Source organism: Eubalaena glacialis, chromosome 14 (assembly GCF_028564815.1).
Source record: "Eubalaena glacialis isolate mEubGla1 chromosome 14, mEubGla1.1.hap2.+ XY, whole genome shotgun sequence".
In the NCBI taxonomy this organism is placed as follows: Eukaryota; Metazoa; Chordata; class Mammalia; order Artiodactyla; family Balaenidae; genus Eubalaena; species Eubalaena glacialis.
The window spans coordinates 94,505,194-94,529,444 of NC_083729.1; the positions used below are offsets into that span (position 1 = coordinate 94,505,194).

The following is a 24,251-nucleotide window of genomic DNA, read 5'->3' on the forward strand; positions in this document are numbered from 1 at the left end:
CCCGCTATCAGCGGAACAAGGTACCCATTTCTCCTTGGCCTGTCCTGCATTTCTGGTTTTTACACTTTTCCAGGATGGCCTTTTGACGAATGCGAAGTGAGGCTTCTTTGTAGTTCTGATTAGCATTGCCCGCTTGTTTGGATAGCCAAAAAGGGCTTATGCGTTTTTTCTGAATATATTTATTTTTATAATGGGGTTGAGCTTATTTTCACTGCTGCGTTTATGCCGCTTTACACCCACTTGATTCACTTACAGAGAGATATCAATAAATATTTTTAAGATTATTACTACTCAGATATATTCTTCTCCGGTGAATAGGATGTGTTGAGTATAGTTCACTGAGCAATGAGTAGGTCTTCACTATTACATATTTGGTTTATGGAACGGTATCTGAGCTAATTTCATGCCCTTGTTTTATGAATCACCCCACCTCACCTTTACACTTAAGGAGCCATAAGTGTGCTTTCTAAATGTGTGGCTCTGTTCTGTTTTGTAATTCAGTTCATATGTAGCGATTTTTACATTCCCTCTAAAACTCGTATCTTATGATAAATTTCTTTTTCTGTGTGACTCATTTCACTTAGAACCATTGTACCTAAATCCACTCATGATGCTGCTACAAGCCTTATGACATTGATTTCATGGCTGAGGGATATTCCATTAAACATAGTACCACAACTTCTTTATCCATTTCTCTCTTTCCTGTGATATTTAAGGTGTCCCTAAGTCGAGGTTCTTGTAAACAGAGCAGCCCTAAACTTTGGGGTGCCTGTGTCTTGTTGATTCTTAGTTTTTCCAATTTATACGTCCCTGAGTGGAAGTGCCCTATGCTCTCTAGCTGTGTTTTCTAGATGTTTCAGGACACACCATACACTTCTCCAGAGTGGCTGTTGGCAATTTACATCCCGCCCATCAGCATAACAAGGCTCCCTTTTCTCCAAGGACTGTCCTGCATTTCTGCTTTTTCCACTTTTTTCAGCATGGCCCTTTTGACCTATGCGAAGTGAGACTTCTTTGTAGTGCTGATTTGCATTTCCAGCTTGCTTGGTTGGCCAAAAAGGGCGTATGCGTTTTTTGCTGAATATATTCAGGAAAAAACGCATACGCCCTTTTTGGCCAAGGGCATCATTGTCGACATTTAACCGCTTTTCTTGTGCTTCAAATGCGAGTCGAATCTACCTCCTGAAATCTGTTTCCTGCAATTCTGCCTAGCTTTCAAATCCTCTTCGTTGCCTTCCCTCAATATATTTGTGGACAAGAGTTATCATTTATAACTCTGCAGGTTTGTGAATTGCAGTGCCCCTGAGCTCCATTTGTCAACTCGCTTTTTTGGGAGCTGGCCGCCAAAGCGCAGGATTGCTTCAGGCCCTATTCTGGTTCCGGGGGGCAGGCTGAGCCTGTGGTTCATTCTTCTTCCTGATGGGAAATTAGAGTGACCTGTGCCTGTCCCAACACCTAGAGCTAGTCTCTCATTGGTTCCCCCTCTTCCCATTCATCCTAAGGACAAATTGCGACCTGTACGAAACAGGAGGTTAACGGTGCTGATTCTCCAAGTAGGGAGATTGTTAGTAAAGCGGCTGGAATGGCGAACCCGAGCACAAGGAGAGGAGAAATGAGGTGCGTTTTAGAAACCTTTCCCGATCACAAGGTGTACCATCTTCTGGGTTTCCCATGCATGTTTTCGATGTAGGAAGATGCCCTTGAACCTGGAGATTTGGGACCCATGGCATGGGGACCAGGCAGTATTACTTTAAAGGGTCTGCGTTTGCTCACCCAACCTCACCAATCCTCTCAGCCCCAAGAGTGTCCAGCCTTATGTCTCATCCAGCTGTGGGTCTAGATATGGTCAATCCAGGTTGCATCAGAGCCCCTGAACGGATTTTGTAAGAATTTCTCTCTCTTTCACTGTCTTTGTTTTATGGGTTTTTTAAAAGTAATTTATTTTTATAATGGGGTTTAGCTGCTTTTCACTGCTGTGTTTATGCCGCTTTACACCCTCTTGATTGACTTCCAGAGAGAGATCAATACATAGGTTTTCAGACTCTTACTAGTCAGATATATTCTTGGGCGGTGAATAAGGGGTGTTGAGTCCAGTTCATTGAGCAGGGAGTAGGTCTTGTCTATTACATATTTGGCTTCTGGAACGGTATCTGAGCTAATTTCAAACCCTTGTTCTATGCATCACGCCCCCTCACCTTTCCCGTTAAGCAGCTATAGTGTGTTTTCTAAATGTGTGACTGTGTTCTGTATTGTAATTCAGTTCAGGTGTAGCGATTTTGACATTCCCTCTATAAGTGATATCTTAGGATAAGTGTTTTTCTGTGTGACTTACTTCACTTAGAGTCATCGTACCTAAATCCACTCATCATGCTGCTACTAGCCTTATGACATTGATTTCCTGGCTGACCGATATTCCATTGTGCATATGTACCACAACTTCTTTATCCATTTTTCTGTTTCCTGGGATATTTAAGGTGTACCAAAGTGGAGGTTCTTGGAAACAGAGCAGCCCTAAACTTTGGGGTGCCTGTGTCTTGCTGATTTTTAGTTTTCCCGATTTATACGCCCATGAGTGGAAGTGCCCTATGCTCTCTAAGCTGTGTTTATTACATGTTTCAGGACACACCGTACACGTCTCCAGAGTGGCTGTTGGCAATTGACATCCCGCCCATGAGCGTAGCAAGGCTCCCATGTCTCCATGGCCTGTCCTGCATTTCTGGTTTTTACACTTTTTTCAGCATGGCCCTTTTGACCGATGGGAAGCGAGACTTCTTTGTAGCGCTGATTTGCCTTTCCGGCTTGCTTGGTTGGCCAAAAAGGGCGTATGCTTTTTTTCCTGAATATATTCAGGAAAAAACGCATACGCCCTTTTTGGCCAAGGGCATCATTGTCAACGCTTTGCCGCTTTCATGTGCTTTCAAGGCGAGTCGAATCTACCTCCTGAAATCTGTTTCCTGCAATTCTGCCTTGCTTTCAAATCCTCTTCGTTGCCTTCCCTCAATGTATTTGTGGATGAGAGTTATCATTTATACCTCTGCAGGTTTGTGAATTGCAGTGCCCCTGAGCTCCATTTGTCAACTCGCTTTTTTGGGAGCTGGCCGCCAAAGCGCAGGATTGCTTCAGGCCCTATTGTGGTTCCGGGGGGCAGGCTGAGCCTGTGGTTCATTCTTCTTCCTGATGGGAAAATAGAGTGACCTGTGCCTGTCCCAACACCTAGAGCTACTCTCTCATTGGTTCCCCCTCTTCCCGTTCATCCTCAGGACAAATTGCGACCTGTACGAAACAGGAGGTTAACGGTGCTGATTCTCCAAGTAGGGAGATTGTTAGTAAAGCGGCTGGAATGGCGAACCCGAGCACAAGGAGAGGAGAAATGAGGTGCGTTTGAGAAACCTTTCCCGATCACACGGTGTACCATCTTCTGGGTTTCCCATGCATGTTTTCGATGTAGGAAGATGCCCTTGAACTTGCCGATTTGGGACCTATGGCATGGGTACCACGCAGTATTACTTTAAAGGGTCTGCGTTTGCTCACCCAACCTCACCAATCCTCTCAGCCCCAAGAGTGTCCAGCCTCATGTCTCAGCCAGCTGTGGGTCTAGATATGGTCAAATCAGGTTGCATCAGAGCCCCTGAACGGATTTTGTAAGAATTTCTCTCTCTTTCACTGTCTTTGTTTTATGGGTTTTTTTAAAGTAATTTATTTTTATAATGGGGTTTAGCTGCTTTTCAATGCTGTGTTTATGCCACTTCACACACTCTTGAGTGAATTCCAGAGAGATATCAATACATAGGTTTTAAGAGTCTTACTAGTCAGATATATTCTTGGGCGGTGAATAAGGGGTGTTGAGTCCAGTTCATTGAGCAGGGAGTAGGTCTTGTCTATTACATATTTGGCTTCTGGAACGGTATCTGAGCTAATTTCAAACCCTTGTTTTATGCATCACCCGACTTTACATTTCCCGTTAAGCAGCCATAGTGTGTTTTCTAAATGTGTGACTCTGTTCTGTTTTGTAATTCAGTTCAGGTGTAGCGATTTTGACATTCCCTCTATAAGTGATATCTTAGGATAAGTGTCTTTTTCTGTGTGACTTACTTCACTTAGAGTCATCGTACCTAAATCCACTCATCATGCTGCTACTAGCCTTATGACATTGATTTCCTGGCTGAGCGATATTCCATTGTGCATATGTACCACAACTTCTTTATCCATTTTTCTGTTTCCTGGGATATTTAAGGTGTACCGAAGTGGAGGTTCTTGGAAACCGAGCAGCCCTAAACTTTGGGGTGCCTGTGTCTTGTTGATTTTTAGTTTTCCCGAATTATACGCCCATGAGTGGAAGTGCCCTATGCTCTCTAAGCTGTGTTTATTACATGTTTCAGGACACACCGTACACTTCTCCAGAGTGGCTGTTGGCAATTGACATCCCGCCCATGAGCGTAGCAAGGCTCCCATGTCTCCATGGCCTGTCCTGCATTTCTGGTTTTTACACATTTTTCAGCATGGCCCTTTGGACCGATGGGAAGCGAGACTTCTTTGTAGCGCTGATTTGCCTTTCCGGCTTGCTTGGTTGGCCAAAAAGGGCGTATGCGTTTTTTGCTGAATATATTCAGGAAAAAACGCATACGCCCTTTTTGGCCAAGGGCATCATTGTCAACGCTTTGCCGCTTTTCATGTGCTTTGAAGGCGAGTCGTATCTACCTCCTGAAATCTGTTTCCTGCAATTCTGCTTGCTTTCAAATCCTCTTCGTTGCCTTCCCTCAATGTATTTGTGGACGAGAGTTATCATTTATAACTCTGCAGGTTTGTGAATTGCAGTGCCCCTGAGCTCCATTTGTCAACTCGCTTTTTTGGGAGCTGGCCGCCAAAGCGCAGGATTGCTTCAGGCCCTATTCTGGTTCCGGGGGGCAGGCTGAGCCTGTGGTTCATTCTTCTTCCTGATGGGAAAATAGAGTGACCTGTGCCTGTCCCAACACCTAGAGCTAGTCTCTCATTGGTTACCCCTCTTCCCGTTCACCCTCAGGCCAAATTGCGACCTGTACGAAACAGGAGGTTAACGGTGCTGATTCTCCAAGTAGGGAGATTGTTAGTAAAGCGCCTGGAATGGCGAACCCGAGCACAAGGAGAGGAGAAATGAGGTGCGTTTTAGAAACCATTCCCGATCACAAGATGCACCATCATCTGGGTTTCCCATGCATGTTTTCGATGTAGGAAGATGCCCTTGAACCTGGCGATTTGGGACCCATGGCATGGGTACCACGCAGTATTACTTTAAAGGGTCTGCATTTGCTCACCCAACCTCACCAATCCTCTCAGCCCCAAGAGTGTCCAGCCTTATGTCTCATCCAGCTGTGGGTGTAGATATGGTCAATCCAGGTTGCATCAGAGCCCCTGAATGGATTTTCTAAGAATTTCTCTCTCTTTTACTGTCTTTGTTTTATGGGTTTTTTTAAAGTAATTTATTTTTATAATGGGGTTTAGCTGCTTTTCACTGCGGTGTTTATGCCGCTTTACACCCTCTTGATTCACTTCCAGAGAGCGATCAATACATAGGTTTTAAGACTCTTACTAGTCAGATATATTCTTGGGCGGTGAATAGGGGGTGTTGAGTCCAGTTCACTGAGCAGGGAGTAGGTCTTGTCTATTACATATTTGGCTTGTGGAACGGTATCTGAGCTAATTTCAAACCCTTGTTTTATGCATCACCCCACCTCACCTTTCCCGTTAAGCAGCCATAGTGTGTTTTCTAAATGTGTGACTCTGTTCTGTTTTGTAATTCAGTTCAGGTGTAGCGATTTTGACATTCCCTCTATAAGTGATATCTTAGGATAAGTGTCTTTTTCTGTGTGACTTACTTCACTTAGAGTCATCGTACCTAAATCCACTCATCATGCTGCTACTAGCCTTATGACATTGATTTCCTGGCTGAGCGATATTCCATTGTGCATATGTACCACAACTTCTTTATCCATTTTTCTGTTTCCTGGGATATTTAAGGTGTACCGAAGTGGAGGTTCTTGGAAACAGAGCAGCCCTAAACTTTGGGGTGCCTGTGTCTTGTTGATTTTTAGTTTTCCCGAATTATACGCCCATGAGTGGAAGTGCCCTATGCTCTCTAAGCTGTGTTTATTACATGTTTCAGGACACACCGTACACTTCTCCAGAGTGGCTGTTGGCAATTGACATCCCGCCCATGAGCGTAGCAAGGCTCCCATGTCTCCATGGCCTGTCCTGCATTTCTGGTTTTTACACTTTTTTCAGCATGGCCCTTTGGACCGATGGGAAGCGAGACTTCTTTGTAGCGCTGATTTGCCTTTCCGGCTTGCTTGGTTGGCCAAAAAGGGCGTATGCGTTTTTTCCTGACTATATTCAGGAAAACACGCATACGCCCTTTTTGGCCAAGGGCATCATTGTCAACGCTTTGCCGCTTTTCATGTGCTTTCAAGGCGAGTCGAATCTACCTCCTGAAATCTGTTTCCTGCAATTCTGCCTTGCTTTCAAATCCTCTTCGTTGCCTTCCCTCAATATATTTGTGGACGAGAGTTATCATTTATAACTGCAGGTTTGTGAATTGCAGTGCCCCTGAGCTCCATTTGTCAACTCGCTTTTTTGGGAGCTGGCCGCCAAAGCGCAGGATTGCTTCAGGCCCTATTCTGGTTCCGGGGGGCAGGCTGAGCCTGTGGTTCATTCTTCTTCCTGATGGGAAAATAGAGTGACCTCTGCCTGTCCCAACACCTAGAGCTAGTCTCTCACTGGTTCCCCCTCTTCCCGTTCATCCTCAGGACAAATTGCGACCTGTACGAAACAGGAGGTTAATGGTGCTGATTCTCCAAGTAGGGAGATTGTTAGTAAAGCGGCTGGAATGGCGAACCCGAGCACAAGGAGAGGAGAAATGAGGTGCGTTTGAGAAACCTTTCCCGATCACACGGTGTACCATCTTCTGGGTTTCCCATGCATGTTTTCGATGTAGGAAGATGCCCTTGAACCTGGCGATTTGGGACCCATGGGATGGGGACCACGCAGTATTACTTTAAAGGGTCTGCGTTTGCTCACCCAACCTCACCAATCCTCTCAGCCCCAAGAGTGTCTAGCCTTATGTCTCAGCCAGCTGTGGGTCTAGATATGGTCAATCCAGGTTGCATCAGAGCCCCTGAACGGATTTTGTAAGAATTTCTCTCTCTTTCACTGTCTTTGTTTTATGGGTTTTTTTAAAGTAATTTATTTTTATAATGGGGTTTAGCTGCTTTTCACTGCTGTGTTTATGCCGCTTTACACCCTCTTGATTGACTTCCAGAGAGAGATCAATACATAGGTTTTAAGACTCTTACTAGTCAGATATATTCTTGGGCGGTGACTAAGGTGTGTTGAGTCCAGTTCATTGAGCAGGGAGTAGGTCTTGTCTATTACATATTTGGCTTGTGGAACGGTATCTGAGCTAATTTCAAACCCTTGTTTTATGCATCACCCCACCTCACCTTTCCCGTTAAGCAGCCATAGTGTGTTTTCTAAATGTGTGACTCTGTTCTGTTTTGTAATTCAGTTCAGGTGTAGCGATTTTGACATTCCCTCTATAAGTGATATCTTAGGATAAGTGTCTTTTTCTGTGTGACTTACTTCACTTAGAGTCATCGTACCTAAATCCACTCATCATGCTGCTACTAGCCTTATGACATTGATTTCCTGGCTGAGCGATATTCCATTGTGCATATGTACCACAACTTCTTTATCCATTTTTCTGTTTCCTGGGATATTTAAGGTGTACCGAAGTGGAGGTTCTTGGAAACCGAGCAGCCCTAAACTTTGGGGTGCCTGTGTCTTGTTGATTTTTAGTTTTCCCGAATTATACGCCCATGAGTGGAAGTGCCCTATGCTCTCTAAGCTGTGTTTATTACATGTTTCAGGACACACCGTACACTTCTCCAGAGTGGCTGTTGGCAATTGACATCCCGCCCATCAGCGTAGCAAGGCTCCCATGTCTCCATGGCCTGTCCTGCATTTCTGGTTTTTACACTTTTTTCAGCATGGCCCTTTGGACCGATGGGAAGCGAGACTTCTTTGTAGCGCTGATTTGCCTTTCCGGCTTGCTTGGTTGGCCAAAAAGGGCGTATGCGTTTTTTCCTGACTATATTCAGGAAAACACGCATACGCCCTTTTTGGCCAAGGGCATCATTGTCAACGCTTTGCCGCTTTTCATGTGCTTTGAAGGCGAGTCGAATCTACCTCCTGAAATCTGTTTCCTGCAATTCTGCTTGCTTTCAAATCCTCTTCGTTGCCTTCCCTCAATGTATTTGTGGACGAGAGTTATCATTTATAACTCTGCAGGTTTGTGAATTGCAGTGCCCCTGAGTTCCATTTGTCAACTCGCTTTTTTGGGAGCTGGCCGCCAAAGCGCAGGATTGCTTCAGGCCCTATTCTGGTTCCGGGGGGCAGGCTGAGCCTGTGGTTCATTCTTCTTCCTGATGGGAAAATAGAGTGACCTGTGCCTGTCCCAACACCTAGAGCTAGTCTCTCATTGGTTACCCCTCTTCCTGTTCACCCTCAGGCCAAATTGCGACCTGTACGAAACAGGAGGTTAACGGTGCTGATTCTCCAAGTAGGGAGATTGTTAGTAAAGCGCCTGGAATGGCGAACCCGAGCACAAGGAGAGGAGAAATGAGGTGCGTTTTAGAAACCATTCCCGATCACAAGATGCACCATCATCTGGGTTTCCCATGCATGTTTTCGATGTAGGAAGATGCCCTTGAACCTGGCGATTTGGGACCCATGGCATGGGTACCACGCAGTATTACTTTAAAGGGTCTGCATTTGCTCACCCAACCTCACCAATCCTCTCAGCCCCAAGAGTGTCCAGCCTTATGTCTCATCCAGCTGTGGGTGTAGATATGGTCAATCCAGGTTGCATCAGAGCCCCTGAATGGATTTTCTAAGAATTTCTCTCTCTTTTACTGTCTTTGTTCTATGGGGTTTTTTTTGAAAGTAATCTATTTTTAAAATGGGGTTTAGCTGCATTTCACTGCTGTGTTTATGCCGCTTTACACCCTCTTGATTCACTTCCAGAGAGCGATCAATACATAGGTTTTAAGACTCTTACTAGTCAGATATATTCTTGGGCGGTGAATAGGGGGTGTTGAGTCCAGTTCACTGAGCAGGGAGTAGGTCTTGTCTATTACATATTTGGCTTGTGGAACGGTATCTGAGCTAATTTCAAACCCTTGTTTTATGCATCACCCCACCTCACCTTTCCCGTTAAGCAGCCATAGTGTGTTTTCTAAATGTGTGACTCTGTTCTGTTTTGTAATTCAGTTCAGGTGTAGCGATTTTGACATTCCCTCTATAAGTGATATCTTAGGATAAGTGTCTTTTTCTGTGTGACTTACTTCACTTAGAGTCATCGTACCTAAATCCACTCATCATGCTGCTACTAGCCTTATGACATTGATTTCCTGGCTGAGCGATATTCCATTGTGCATATGTACCACAACTTCTTTATCCATTTTTCTGTTTCCTGGGATATTTAAGGTGTACCGAAGTGGAGGTTCTTGGAAACAGAGCAGCCCTAAACTTTGGGGTGCCTGTGTCTTGTTGATTTTTAGTTTTCCCGAATTATACGCCCATGAGTGGAAGTGCCCTATGCTCTCTAAGCTGTGTTTATTACATGTTTCAGGACACACCGTACACTTCTCCAGAGTGGCTGTTGGCAATTGACATCCCGCCCATGAGCGTAGCAAGGCTCCCATGTCTCCATGGCCCGTCCTGCATTTCTGGTTTTTACACTTTTTTCAGCATGGCCCTTTGGACCGATGGGAAGCGAGACTTCTTTGTAGCGCTGATTTGCCTTTCCGGCTTGCTTGGTTGGCCAAAAAGGGCGTATGCGTTTTTTCCTGACTATATTCAGGAAAACACGCATACGCCCTTTTTGGCCAAGGGCATCATTGTCAACGCTTTGCCGCTTTTCATGTGCTTTCAAGGCGAGTCGAATCTACCTCCTGAAATCTGTTTCCTGCAATTCTGCCTTGCTTTCAAATCCTCTTCGTTGCCTTCCCTCAATGTATTTGTGGACGAGAGTTATCATTTATAACTCTGCAGGTTTGTGAATTGCAGTGCCCCTGAGCTCCATTTGTCAACTCGCTTTTTTGGGAGCTGGCCGCCAAAGCGCAGGATTGCTTCAGGCCCTATTCTGGTTCCGGGGGGCAGGCTGAGCCTGTGGTTCATTCTTCTTCCTGATGGGAAAATAGAGTGACCTGTGCCTGTCCCAACACCTAGAGCTAGTCTCTCACTGGTTCCCCCTCTTCCCGTTCATCCTCAGGACAAATTGCGACCTGTACGAAACAGGAGGTTAACGGTGCTGATTCTCCAAGTAGGGAGATTGTTAGTAAAGCGGCTGGAATGGCGAACCCGAGCACAAGGAGAGGAGAAATGAGGTGCGTTTGAGAAACCTTTCCCGATCACACGGTGTACCATCTTCTGGGTTTCCCATGCATGTTTTCGATGTAGGAAGATGCCCTTGAACCTGGCGATTTGGGACCCATGGGATGGGGACCACGCAGTATTACTTTAAAGGGTCTGCGTTTGCTCACCCAACCTCACCAATCCTCTCAGCCCCAAGAGTGTCTAGCCTTATGTCTCAGCCAGCTGTGGGTCTAGATATGGTCAATCCAGGTTGCATCAGAGCCCCTGAACGGATTTTGTAAGAATTTCTCTCTCTTTCACTGTCTTTGTTTTATGGGTTTTTTTTAAAGTAATTTATTTTTATAATGGGGTTTAGCTGCTTTTCACTGCTGTGTTTATGCCGCTTTACACCCTCTTGATTGACTTCCAGAGAGAGATCAATACATAGGTTTTAAGACTCTTACTAGTCAGATATATTCTTGGGCGGTGAATAAGGTGTGTTGAGTCCAGTTCATTGAGCAGGGAGTAGGTCTTGTCTATTACATATTTGGCTTGTGGAACGGTATCTGAGCTAATTTCAAACCCTTGTTTTATGCATCACCCCACCTCACCTTTCCCGTTAAGCAGCCATAGTGTGTTTTCTAAATGTGTGACTCTGTTCTGTTTTGTAATTCAGTTCAGGTGTAGCGATTTTGACATTCCCTCTATAAGTGATATCTTAGGATAAGTGTCTTTTTCTGTGTGACTTACTTCACTTAGAGTCATCGTACCTAAATCCACTCATCATGCTGCTACTAGCCTTATGACATTGATTTCCTGGCTGAGCGATATTCCATTGTGCATATGTACCACAACTTCTTTATCCATTTTTCTGTTTCCTGGGATATTTAAGGTGTACCGAAGTGGAGGTTCTTGGAAACAGAGCAGCCCTAAACTTTGGGGTGCCTGTGTCTTGTTGATTTTTAGTTTTCCCGAATTATACGCCCATGAGTGGAAGTGCCCTATGCTCTCTAAGCTGTGTTTATTACATGTTTCAGGACACACCGTACACTTCTCCAGAGTGGCTGTTGGCAATTGACATCCCGCCCATCAGCGTAGCAAGGCTCCCATGTCTCCATGGCCTGTCCTGCATTTCTGGTTTTTACACTTTTTTCAGCATGGCCCTTTGGACCGATGGGAAGCGAGACTTCTTTGTAGCGCTGATTTGCCTTTCCGGCTTGCTTGGTTGGCCAAAAAGGGCGTATGCGTTTTTTCCTGACTATATTCAGGAAAACACGCATACGCCCTTTTTGGCCAAGGGCATCATTGTCAACGCTTTGCCGCTTTTCATGTGCTTTCAAGGCGAGTCGAATCTACCTCCTGAAATCTGTTTCCTGCAATTCTGCCTTGCTTTCAAATCCTCTTCGTTGCCTTCCCTCAATGTATTTGTGGACGAGAGTTATCATTTATAACTCTGCAGGTTTGTGAATTGCAGTGCCCCTGAGCTCCATTTGTCAACTCGCTTTTTTGGGAGCTGGCCGCCAAAGCGCAGGATTGCTTCAGGCCCTATTCTGGTTCCGGGGGGCAGGCTGAGCCTGTGGTTCATTCTTCTTCCTGATGGGAAAATAGAGTGACCTGTGCCTGTCCCAACACCTAGAGCTAGTCTCTCACTGGTTCCCCCTCTTCCCGTTCATCCTCAGGCCAAATTGCGACCTGTACGAAACAGGAGGTTAACGGTGCTGATTCTCGAAGTAGGGAGATTGTTAGTAAAGCGCCTGGAATGGCGAACCCGAGCACAAGGAGAGGAGAAATGAGGTGCGTTTGAGAAACCTTTCCCGATCACACGGTGTACCATCTTCTGGGTTTCCCATGCATGTTTTCGATGTAGGAAGATGCCCTTGAACCTGGCGATTTGGGACCCATGGGATGGGGACCACGCAGTATTACTTTAAAGGGTCTGCGTTTGCTCACCCAACCTCACCAATCCTCTCAGCCCCAAGAGTGTCTAGCCTTATGTCTCAGCCAGCTGTGGGTCTAGATATGGTCAATCCAGGTTGCATCAGAGCCCCTGAACGGATTTTGTAAGAATTTCTCTCTCTTTCACTGTCTTTGTTTTATGGGTTTTTTTTAAAGTAATTTATTTTTATAATGGGGTTTAGCTGCTTTTCACTGCTGTGTTTATGCCGCTTTACACCCTCTTGATTGACTTCCAGAGAGAGATCAATACATAGGTTTTAAGACTCTTACTAGTCAGATATATTCTTGGGCGGTGAATAAGGTGTGTTGAGTCCAGTTCATTGAGCAGGGAGTAGGTCTTGTCTATTACATATTTGGCTTGTGGAACGGTATCTGAGCTAATTTCAAACCCTTGTTTTATGCATCACCCCACCTCACCTTTCCCGTTAAGCAGCCATAGTGTGTTTTCTAAATGTGTGACTCTGTTCTGTTTTGTAATTCAGTTCAGGTGTAGCGATTTTGACATTCCCTCTATAAGTGATATCTTAGGATAAGTGTCTTTTTCTGTGTGACTTACTTCACTTAGAGTCATCGTACCTAAATCCACTCATCATGCTGCTACTAGCCTTATGACATTGATTTCCTGGCTGAGCGATATTCCATTGTGCATATGTACCACAACTTCTTTATCCATTTTTCTGTTTCCTGGGATATTTAAGGTGTACCGAAGTGGAGGTTCTTGGAAACAGAGCAGCCCTAAACTTTGGGGTGCCTGTGTCTTGTTGATTTTTAGTTTTCCCGAATTATACGCCCATGAGTGGAAGTGCCCTATGCTCTCTAAGCTGTGTTTATTACATGTTTCAGGACACACCGTACACTTCTCCAGAGTGGCTGTTGGCAATTGACATCCCGCCCATGAGCGTAGCAAGGCTCCCATGTCTCCATGGCCTGTCCTGCATTTCTGGTTTTTACACTTTTTTCAGCATGGCCCTTTGGACCGATGGGAAGCGAGACTTCTTTGTAGCGCTGATTTGCCTTTCCGGCTTGCTTGGTTGGCCAAAAAGGGCGTATGCGTTTTTTCCTGACTATATTCAGGAAAAAACGCATACGCCCTTTTTGGCCAAGGGCATCATTGTCAACGCTTTGCCGCTTTTCATGTGCTTTCAAGGCGAGTCGAATCTACCTCCTGAAATCTGTTTCCTGAAATTCTGCCTTGCTTTCAAATCCTCTTCATTGCCTTCCCTCAATATATTTGTGGACGAGAGTTATCATTTATAACTCTGCAGGTTTGTGAATTGCAGTAACCCTGAGCTCCATTTGTCAACTCGCTTTTTTGGGAGCTGGCCGCCAAAGCGCAGGATTGCTTCAGGCCCTATTCTGGTTCCGGGGGGCAGGCTGAGCCTGTGGTTCATTCTTCTTCCTGATGGGAAAATAGAGTGACCTCTGCCTGTCCCAACATCTAGAGCTAGTCTCTCACTGGTTCCCCCTCTTCCCGTTCACCCTCAGGACAAATTGCGACCTGTACGAAACAGGAGGTTAACGGTGCTGATTCTCCAAGTAGGGAGATTGTTAGTAAAGCGGCTGGAATGGCGAACCCGAGCACAAGGAGAGGAGAAATGAGGTGCGTTTGAGAAACCTTTCCCGATCACACGGTGTACCATCTTCTGGGTTTCCCATGCATGTTTTCGATGTAGGAAGATGCCCTTGAACCTGGCGATTTGGGACCCATGGGATGGGGACCACGCAGTATTACTTTAAAGGGTCTGCGTTTGCTCACCCAACCTCACCAATCCTCTCAGCCCCAAGAGTGTCCAGCCTTATGTCTCAGCCAGCTGTGGGTCTAGATATGGTCAATCCAGGTTGCATCAGAGCCCCTGAACGGATTTTGTAAGAATTTCTCTCTCTTTCATTGTCTTTGTTTTATGGGGTTTTTTAAAGTAATTTATTTTTATAATGGGGTTTAGCTGCTTTTCACTGCTGTGTTTATGCCGCTTTACACCCTCTTGATTGACTTCCAGAGAGAGATCAATACATAGGTTTTAAGACTCTTACTAGTCAGATATATTCTTGGGCGGTGAATAAGGTGTGTTGAGTCCAGTTCATTGAGCAGGGAGTAGGTCTTGTCTATTACATATTTGGCTTGTGGAACGGTATCTGAGCTAATTTCAAACCCTTGTTTTATGCATCACCCCACCTCACCTTTCCCGTTAAGCAGCCATAGTGTGTTTTCTAAATGTGTGACTCTGTTCTGTTTTGTAATTCAGTTCAGGTGTAGCGATTTTGACATTCCCTCTATAAGTGATATCTTAGGATAAGTGTCTTTTTCTGTGTGACTTACTTCACTTAGAGTCATCGTACCTAAATCCACTCATCATGCTGCTACTAGCCTTATGACATTGATTTCCTGGCTGAGCGATATTCCATTGTGCATATGTACCACAACTTCTTTATCCATTTTTCTGTTTCCTGGGATATTTAAGGTGTACCGAAGTGGAGGTTCTTGGAAACAGAGCAGCCCTAAACTTTGGGGTGCCTGTGTCTTGTTGATTTTTAGTTTTCCCGAATTATACGCCCATGAGTGGAAGTGCCCTATGCTCTCTAAGCTGTGTTTATTACATGTTTCAGGACACACCGTACACTTCTCCAGAGTGGCTGTTGGCAATTGACATCCCGCCCATCAGCGTAGCAAGGCTCCCATGTCTCCATGGCCTGTCCTGCATTTCTGGTTTTTACACTTTTTTCAGCATGGCCCCTTCGACCGATGGGAAGCGACACTTCTTTGTAGCGCTGATTTGCCTTTCCGGCTTGCTTGGTTGGCCAAAAAGGGCGTATGCGTTTTTTGCTGAATATATTCAGGAAAAAACGCATACGCCCTTTTTGGCCAAGGGCATCATTGTCAACGCTTTGCCGCTTTTCATGTGCTTTGAAGGCGAGTCGAATCTACCTCCTGAAATCTGTTTCCTGCAATTCTGCTTGCTTTCAAATCCTCTTCGTTGCCTTCCCTCAATGTATTTGTGGACGAGAGTTATCATTTATAACTCTGCAGGTTTGTGAATTGCAGTGCCCCTGAGCTCCATTTGTCAACTCGCTTTTTTGGGAGCTGGCCGCCAAAGCGCAGGATTGCTTCAGGCCCTATTCTGGTTCCGGGGGGCAGGCTGAGCCTGTGGTTCATTCTTCTTCCTGATGGGAAAATAGAGTGACCTGTGCCTGTCCCAACACCTAGAGCTAGTCTCTCATTGGTTACCCCTCTTCCCGTTCACCCTCAGGCCAAATTGCGACCTGTACGAAACAGGAGGTTAACGGTGCTGATTCTCGAAGTAGGGAGATTGTTAGTAAAGCGGCTGGAATGGCGAACCCGAGCACAAGGAGAGGAGAAATGAGGTGCGTTTTAGAAACCATTCCCGATCACAAGATGCACCATCATCTGGGTTTCCCATGCATGTTTTCGATGTAGGAAGATGCCCTTGAACCTGGCGATTTGGGACCCATGGCATGGGTATCACGCAGTATTACTTTAAAGGGTCTGCATTTGCTCACCCAACCTCACCAATCCTCTCAGCCCCAAGAGTGTCCAGCCTTATGTCTCATCCAGCTGTGGGTGTAGATATGGTCCATCCAGGTTGCATCAGAGCCCCTGAATGGATTTTCTAAGAATTTCTCTCTCTTTTACTGTCTTTGTTCTATGGGTTTTTTTTTGAAAGTAATCTATTTTTAAAATGGGGTTTAGCTGCATTTCACTGCTGTGTTTATGCCGCTTTACACCCTCTTGATTCACTTCCAGAGAGCGATCAATACATAGGTTTTAAGACTCTTACTAGTCAGATATATTCTTGGGCGGTGAATAGGGGGTGTTGAGTCCAGTTCACTGAGCAGGGAGTAGGTCTTGTCTATTACATATTTGGCTTCTGGAACGGTATCTGAGCTAACTTCAAACCCTTGTTTTATGCATCACCCCACCTCACCTTTCCCGTTAAGCAGCCATAGTGTGTTTTCTAAATGTGTGACTCTGTTCTGTTTTGTAATTCAGTTCAAGTGTAGCGATTTTGACATTCCCTGTATAAGTGATATCTTAGGATAAGCGCCTTTTTCTGTGTGACTTATTTCACTGAGAGTCATCGTACCTAAATCCACTCATCATGCTGCTACTAGCCTTATGACATTGATTTCATGGCTGAGCGATATTCCATTGTGCATAAGTACCACAACTTCTTTATCCTTTTTTCTCTTTCCTGGGATATTTAAGGTGTACCGAAGTGGAGGTTCTTGGAAACAGAGCAGCCCTAAACTTTGGGGTGCCTGTGTCTTGTTGATTTTTAGTTTTCCCGAATTATACGCCCATGAGTGGAAGTGCCCTATGCTCTCTAAGCTGTGTTTATTACATGTTTCAGGACACACCGTACACTTCTCCAGAGTGGCTGTTGGCAATTGACATCCCGCCCATCAGCGTAGCAAGGCTCCCATGTCTCCATGGCCTGTCCTGCATTTCGGGTTTTTACACTTTTTTCAGCATGGCCCTTTTGACCGATGGCAAGCGAGCCTTCTTTGTAGCGCTGATTTGCCTTTCCGGCTTCCTTCGTTGGCCAAAAGGGGCGTATGCGTTTTTTCCTGAATATATTCAGGAAAAAACGCATACGCCCCTTTTGGCCAAGGGCATCATTGTCAACGCTTTGCTGCTTTTCATGTGCTTTCAAGGCGAGTCGAATCTGCCTCCTGAAATATGTTTCCTGCAATTCTGCCTTGCTTTCAAATCCTCTTCTTTGCCTTCCCTCAATATATTGGTGGACGAGAGTTATCATTTATAACTCTGCTGGTTTGTGAATTGCAGTGCCCCTGAGCTCCATTTGTCAACTCGCTTTTTTGGGAGCTGGCCGCAAAAGAGCAGGATTGCTTCAGGCCCTATTTTGATTCTGTGGGGCAGGCTGAGCCTGTGGTTCATTCTTCGTCCTGATGGGAAAATAGAGTGACCTGTGCCTGTCCCAACACCTAGAGCTAGTCTCTCATTGGTTCCCCCTCTTCCCGTTCACCCTCAGGACAAATTGCGACCTGTACGAAACAGGAGGTTAACGGTGCTGATTCTCCAAGTAGGGAGATTGTTAGTAAAGCGGCTGGAATGGCGAACCCAAGCACAAGGAGAGGAGAAATGCGGTGCGTTTGAGAAACCTTTCCCGATCACACGGTGTACCATCTTCTGGGTTTCCCATGCATGTTTTCGATGTAGGAAGATGCCCTTGAACCTGGAGATTTGGGACCCGTGGCATGGGTACTACGCAGTATTACTTTAAAGGGTCTGCGTTTGCTCACCCAACCTCAGCAATCCTCTCAGCCCCAAGAGTGTCCAGCCTTATGTCTCAGCCAGCTGTGGGTCTAGATATGGTCAATCCAGGTTGCATCAGAGCCCCTGAACGGATTTTCTAAGAATTTCTCTCTCTTTCACTGTCTTTGTTCTATGGGTTTTTTTTTAAAGTAATCTATTTTTATAATGGGGTTTAGCTGCTTTTCAATGCTGTGGTTATGCCGCTTTACACTCTCTTGATTCACTTCCAGAGAGAGATCAATACATAGGTTTTAACACTCTTACTAGTCAGATATATTCTTGGGCGGTAAATAGGGGGTGTTGAGTCCAGTTCACTGAGCAGGGAGTAGGTTTTGTCTATTACATATTTGGCTTCTGAAACGGTAACTGAGCTAATTTCAAACCCTTGTTTTATGCATCACCCCACCTCACCATTCCCGTTCGGCAGCCATAATGTGTTTCCTAAATGTGTGACTCTGTTCTGTTTTGTAATTCAGTTCAAGTGTAGCGATTTTGACATTCCCTCTATAAGTGATATTTTAGGATAAGTGCCTTTTTCTGTGTGACTTACTTCACTTAGAGTCATCGTACCTAAATCCACTCATCATGCTGCTACTAGCCTTATGACATTGATTTCATGGGTGAGTGATATTCCATTGTACATAAGTACCACCACTTCTTTATCCTTTTTTCTCTTTCTGAGGATATTTATGGTGTCCCTGAGTCGAGGTTGTTTTAAAGAGAGCAGCCGTAAAGTTTGGGGTGCCTGTCTTGTCGATTTTTTTTTTCCCGAATATATACGTCCATGTGTGGAAGTACCGTATGCTCTGTAGCTCTGTTTTATAGTTGTTTTAGGAAACACCATGCACTTCTCCAGTTTTGCTGTTAGCAATATACATCCCGTCCATCAGCGTAACATGGCTCCCTTTTCTCCTTGGCCTCTCCTACATTTTTGGTTTTCATACTTTTCCAGGATGGCTCATTTGACGGATGGGATGTGAGACTTCTTTGTAGTGCTGACTTGCATTGCCCCCTTCTTTGGTTGGCCAAAAAGGGCGTATGCGTTTTTTCCTGAACATATTCAGGAAAAAACGCATACGCCCTTTTTGGCCATATGCACCATTGTCGACGTTTTGCCACTTTCCATGTGATTTAAAGGCGAAGCCAATTTACCTCTTGAAAACTGTTTCCTGAAATTCTGCCTTGCTTTCAAATCCTCTTTGTTGCCTTCCCTCAATATATTTTTGGACGATAGTTATCATTTATAACTCTGCACGCTTGTGAATTGCAGTGCCCCTGAGCTCCATTTTTCAACTCGCTTTTTTGGGAGCTGGCCGCAAAAGCGCAGGATTGCTTCAGGCCATATTCTGGTTCCGTGGGATAGGCTGAGCCTGTGGTTAATTCTTCTTCCTGATGGGAAATTAGAGTGACCTTTGCCTGTCCCAACACCTAGAGTTACTCTCTCATTGGTTCCCCCTCTTCCCGTTCATCCTGAGGACAAAATGCAAACTGTACGAAACAGGAGGTTAAAGGTGCTGAGTCTCCAATGGGGAGATTGGTAGTAAAGCGGCTGGAATGGCGAACCCGAGCACCAGGAGATGAGAAATGAGGTGCATTTTAGTAACCTTTCCCGATCTCACGGCATACCATCTTCTGGGTTTCCCATGCTTGTTTTCGCTGTAGGAAGATGCCCTTGACCCTGGAGATTTGGGACCCATGGAATGGGTACCACACAGTATTACTTTAAAGGTTCTACCTTTGCTCACCGAACCTCACCAATCCTCTCAGCCCCAAGAGTGTCCAGCCTTTTGTCTTATCCAGCTGTGGGTCTAAATATGGCCAATGTAGCTTGCATCACATCCTCTGAACGAATTTTGTAACATTTTCTTTGTCATTTTTTTTGTTTTTTTTTAAATTTATTTTTATCATTTGGTAAAGGTGATTTTCAATGCTGTCTTTCTTGCTGCTGCACATCCGCTTGTTTCACTTACAGAGAGACATCCATAAATTCTTTTAAGATTCTTACCCGTCGTATATATTCTTTTCTGGTGACTAGAGTGTGCTGAGTCCACTTCTTGAGCTATAGGGTAGATTTTGTTGAATACCTATGTCATGTTTGGAACGGTATCTGTGTTAATTTCAACCCTCTGGTTTATGTCTCACCCCACCCCACCTTTCCACTTTATCAGCCATAAGTGTGTTTTGTAAATATGTGACCCTGTTTCTGTTTTGTAATTTAGTTCATGTGTATCTATTTTATATTCCACCTCTAAATAGTATCTTGTGCTAAGTGTCTTTTTGTGTGTGACTTTTGTCACTTAGAATGATCTTATCTAAATCCACTCGAGTTGCTGCAACTGGCCTTATTTCATTGATTTCATGGCTGAGTAGTATTCCATTGTACATAAGTACCATATCGTCTTTATCCATTTTTTCCTTCCAAGGACATTTATATTGTTTCCAAGTCGAGGATCCTGCAAAATTTCTGCAGTAATAGTTGAAGTTCCTGTGTCCTGTTGATTTATGGTTATCCCAAAATATATCCCCAGGAGTGGTAGTGCCGAATGCTCTGTAACTCTATTGTTTTTTAATTAATTAAGTATTTAATTTTGCCTGTGTTGGGTCTTCCTTATTTCGTGTGGGGTTTCTCTAGTTGCAGGAAGTTGGGGCTACTCTTCGTTGAAGTGTGCGGGCTTCTCATTGTCGTGGCTTCTCTTCTTGTGGTGCACTGGCTTTAGGCGCCAGGCTTCAGTAGTTGTGGCTCACGGGCTCTAGAGCACAGGCTCAGTAGTTGTGGTGCATTGGCTTAGTTGCTCCGTGGCATGTGTTATCTTTCTGGACTTGGGCTCGACCCCGTGTCCTCTGCCTTGGCAGTTGGAGTCTTAATGTCTGAACCACCAGGAAGTCCCTGTAGCTCTGTTTTTTAGAAGTTTTAGGAAACATCGTACCCTTCTCCAGCGTGGCTGTTAGCAATTGACATTCCCACCATCAGCGTAGCAGGGTTCCATTTTCTCCACATACTCTCCTCCATTTGTTGTTTTTACACTTTGTGAGGTTGGCCATTCTGACTGGGGCAAAGTGTTACATCTTTGTAGTGTTGATTTGTATTTCCCGCATGTTTGGTTGGCCACAAAGGTCGTATGGGTTTCAACCTGTACACCCTTTTTGGCCAACTGGCCTGAAGCCACTGGACCCTCTCTTGGCACAGCTGGATCCTTCCTGTCCTGCAGATCTTCGCTTGCATGTCCCTTCAGTGTTACCCAAGCCACAGCAGCCACCGCCGCCGCCAGTTGCTGTCTATCCCCTGTGTTTTCATTTCTTCCTCACCGGTCGGTCACTTCCAAGGAGTGAGCCCTGCCTGTCGTGGTCACAGCTGAGTCCCGGCTCGCGGTGGGGCGCGGAAGAGACAACGCTCACCTGTGGATGCCCTTTGACTTCCGCCTCCCAGCGGAGCGCATGGCCGGCCGGGACGTCTGGATGGGGCCCACCTCTGCACCGTTGCCCCTTTAAGCGCTGGACCCGGGCGCACGCGCAGTAGGGCGTTCGGGCGCGCAGGCGCAGTGGGGTGGTGGATGTTTATGGCGGCGGAGGTCGGCGCTGCGTAGTGGGAGGCGGACTGGCGAGGGGCGCCTGAAGAACTGCAGGTGTGGCCCGGCGGCCGATCCCGCGGGCCCGCCGAGCCAGGAGGTACTGAGCCGCCGCCGCCGCCCTCGGCCCGGCCTGCAGCGGGGGATGGGGGGCGGTGCGGCCCCTCGGCGCCCTCCCCGTCTCTCCCTCCTCTCCACCCCTCCCCTTCCCCTGGTCCCGGGCTCCCGGACCCTCCCCCGGGGCCGCCCTCTCCTCTCCGCGTCTTCCTGTCCTCTTCCGCTGCCCCCTCGTTCCCCACCCCCAAGCATAAACACCCCCCCGCGTCCCAGGCGTCTCCCGTCCCCCCTCCCCCCTCCCCGGGGGTCCGCCCGCGTGCGTTCCGGGGGTTCCCGAGGTCTCGCCAGGTGCGCATTGCTTACACCCCTTGGATTGACTTAACTCTCCAGACGCGTAGTTTGTCCCTAACTTACTAAGTAGGAAACATTTGCAATTAGCACGGCAAGTGGAGAGTTACCAAGGTTTGAAACAGGTTGTACCTTTTCAGAAGGTGACAGAGTCTGTTAAGGAAGTATTGGCCCTTCAAGCCTTGGGGACTTAGCTTCAGGCAAGACCTGAAAGAGGTCTTCGGTTGGGAAAGGAGAGCTCGCCGGGCTTTGGTGCGTGTGTTTTGTTTGTGTTTGCGAGGGCCTGTGTCTCCCAAGTTGATGTTTGTATATCAGAGAAGTCCTTTATCTCCCCCCTTTGCTCATGTGCCTGTCAACGTTTTCTTCGTTCGTTTTGGCCAAGGAGGGGCTGAAGTAAACAACTGCATTCTCAGTGTTGGGTAGACCGGCAGGTTCCTATATAAACATGTCCGAACTTGTGGCTCTGCTGGGGGGAAATAGAGCCATACGCTAGGGTGGGAGGGGCCCTTGGAGATGGTGGGTTTCGGCTCCTGAGACCAGCGCCTGGGCCCCCTCCCTGCTTGTGCTTGGCACGGGACGTCCCTGGCGGGGAGAGACTCCTCGTTCTGACAACGTGTCAGTATTTTCAGTTCCAGTTTTAGAAAGCTTTTTCTTGTGTGTTTAGTAGAAATTATCTCCATCCAACACGTGTTCCACTGGTCTGGCTTTTATCAGGCTCATGTATAGTGTGTATATGGCAGCCTTTCAAGTATTTAGAAAAAAAAAAATCCCTCTCCATTCCTTGTAAGAGTTTTGGTTTTCAAAATGAAAAAAGTCTCCATTTCTTCCATTATTCCTGCGGCAGGAGGTGTGGTTTTGGTTCCTTCTCCCCAGCTCATCTTCCAGCTGAATTACTTTGTCCATGTTGCCCTTAATAAGTAGCCTGATAAACCCAGCGTCGACTTGAATCTTGGCCCCGGATATCAGCGCTGCATGCTGTGTTCACCTGGCCGCTGTCACAGCCTCCTCGATTGTCATTCTGAGACCTTCCGATGTCGGTTCCTGCTCAGCCGTCTCCTCCCTGTGCCCTTACGGCTGGTTTTGGAAGAAGCAGCATTAGAGTAAGGCTTTCTTGTTGGGTGGTGCCCAGTTACTGCGGAGCGGTGAATTCAGGGTCGCAGAGTATAATCGAGTGCAGCATCCGAAAAATGACTTGCCATTACTTTGAAAAATTGAATTTGAGTGGCTTGTAGGTCCAGATTTGGTTTGGCAAGGACATCTCTTAACCTGTTGTTGGTGTTTTTGGTGGCGTTAGGACTGATCACATTGATGGTCAGTAATAAGCAGTGATTGTTTCCAGTGTGAGTGAGTGTTAGATTGCCAGGGAAAGTTAATAATAAATATCGGATCTCACAGGTTATCACGTGCAGCCTACCAGTGGCAGCAGACAGGGTTACCACATAGTTATTTAGTCTGTCATTTTGGATGGAGATTACCAGTGTGTTCATTGGTAAAGAATTTTGCTCCCTTGAGAATTTTTTAAAGCTGTGTTTGGTGTGGGGTAAAGAACATAGGCCCGGGGTTGAATGGCACACACTGGTGTGTGATCATGAGCAAAATAACTTCTCAGTCCCAATATGCCTAATAATGTCGTAAAGCCAAAATGAGGTCGTGACTGGCAGGTGGTGCCTGTAAAAAGGTTGTAGTTAGTTGCTAGTTTTACTAAAAAGCTAGCCTTTGCACGTGGAATAAACTTTCAAAGTGAGGCAAAGTTGAAAATAAGGGGTAAATACTTAGTAGACAATGAAACATACCCAACATATACTTCGTGTTTGCTTTCTGAGGATAGAACATTATACTCTGCGGGCTTCTGGGTGAAGAGGTGGCTTTCAGATCCGCCCTGGAGGATGTGTGGGTGCCAGACATTTCCCTAAAGCAAGCAAACACGACTCAACTTTTAACTAGTGACCCAAATTTTAAGATGACTGTCCAAGCCTAGGGGTATAAGCTTTAGCCTCAGAACTAAGTGGCTCATCCAGGATTAAACTTGACCTCATTAGCACTCTATCCCATCTGGCTAAGTTAACTGGCCGTGGGCTGTAACCAGCAAGGGCTCTGAAAACATTTAAAATGGGGTGAGAATCTAATAATTGGAAGATCCCAGTGATTTGGAAGTCTATTATTCAGCTCTAAAATCTTTATTTTATTTTATATATTTTTTATTTTTTTAATTAAATAAAAATTTTTTATTTTTGGCTGTGTTGGGTCTTTGTTGCTGCGCGTGGGCTTTCTCTAGTTGTGGCGAGTGGGGGCCACTCTTTGTTGTGGTGCACGGGCTTCTCATTGCGGTGGCTTCTCTTGTTGTGGGGCATGGGCCCTAGGGTGCGCGGGCTTCAGTAGTTGCAGCACGTGGGCTCAGTAGTTGTGGCGCGTGGACTCGGTAGTTGCTTAGTTGCTCTGTGTCATGTGGGATCTTCCCAGCTCAGGGCTCGAACCCACATCCCATGCGTTGGCAGGCGGATTCTTAATCACTGCGCCACCAGGGAAGTCTTCAGCTCTAAAATCTTGACGATGAAGATGGACTGTTCCAGCCATAAAATAGAAGAGCATTTGTATTAAAAGTCCCACCTTTCACACATTTTGTGTCCTTGCGAGAAGTGGAAGAT

General features: G+C 46.0%; 1 protein-coding gene across 6 annotated transcripts in view; it reads left to right on the top strand.

Moving 5' to 3' along the window:
* LOC133105086 (protein-L-isoaspartate O-methyltransferase domain-containing protein 2-like) overlaps positions 1-24,251 on the top strand; it is a 79,234-nt gene that overhangs the window by 39,461 nt on the left and 15,522 nt on the right. The window contains exon 1 of one of the 6 annotated variants that reach the window (XM_061211002.1): positions 21,179-21,301. The exons of 4 other annotated variants lie outside the window; for them this stretch is intronic. The gene's annotated coding sequence lies outside the window, so the exon portion shown is untranslated. Of the gene's footprint in view, positions 1-21,178; positions 21,302-22,578; positions 22,707-24,251 lie in introns of those variants that run through there. One more of the 6 variants, XM_061211004.1, reaches the window with a different exon arrangement.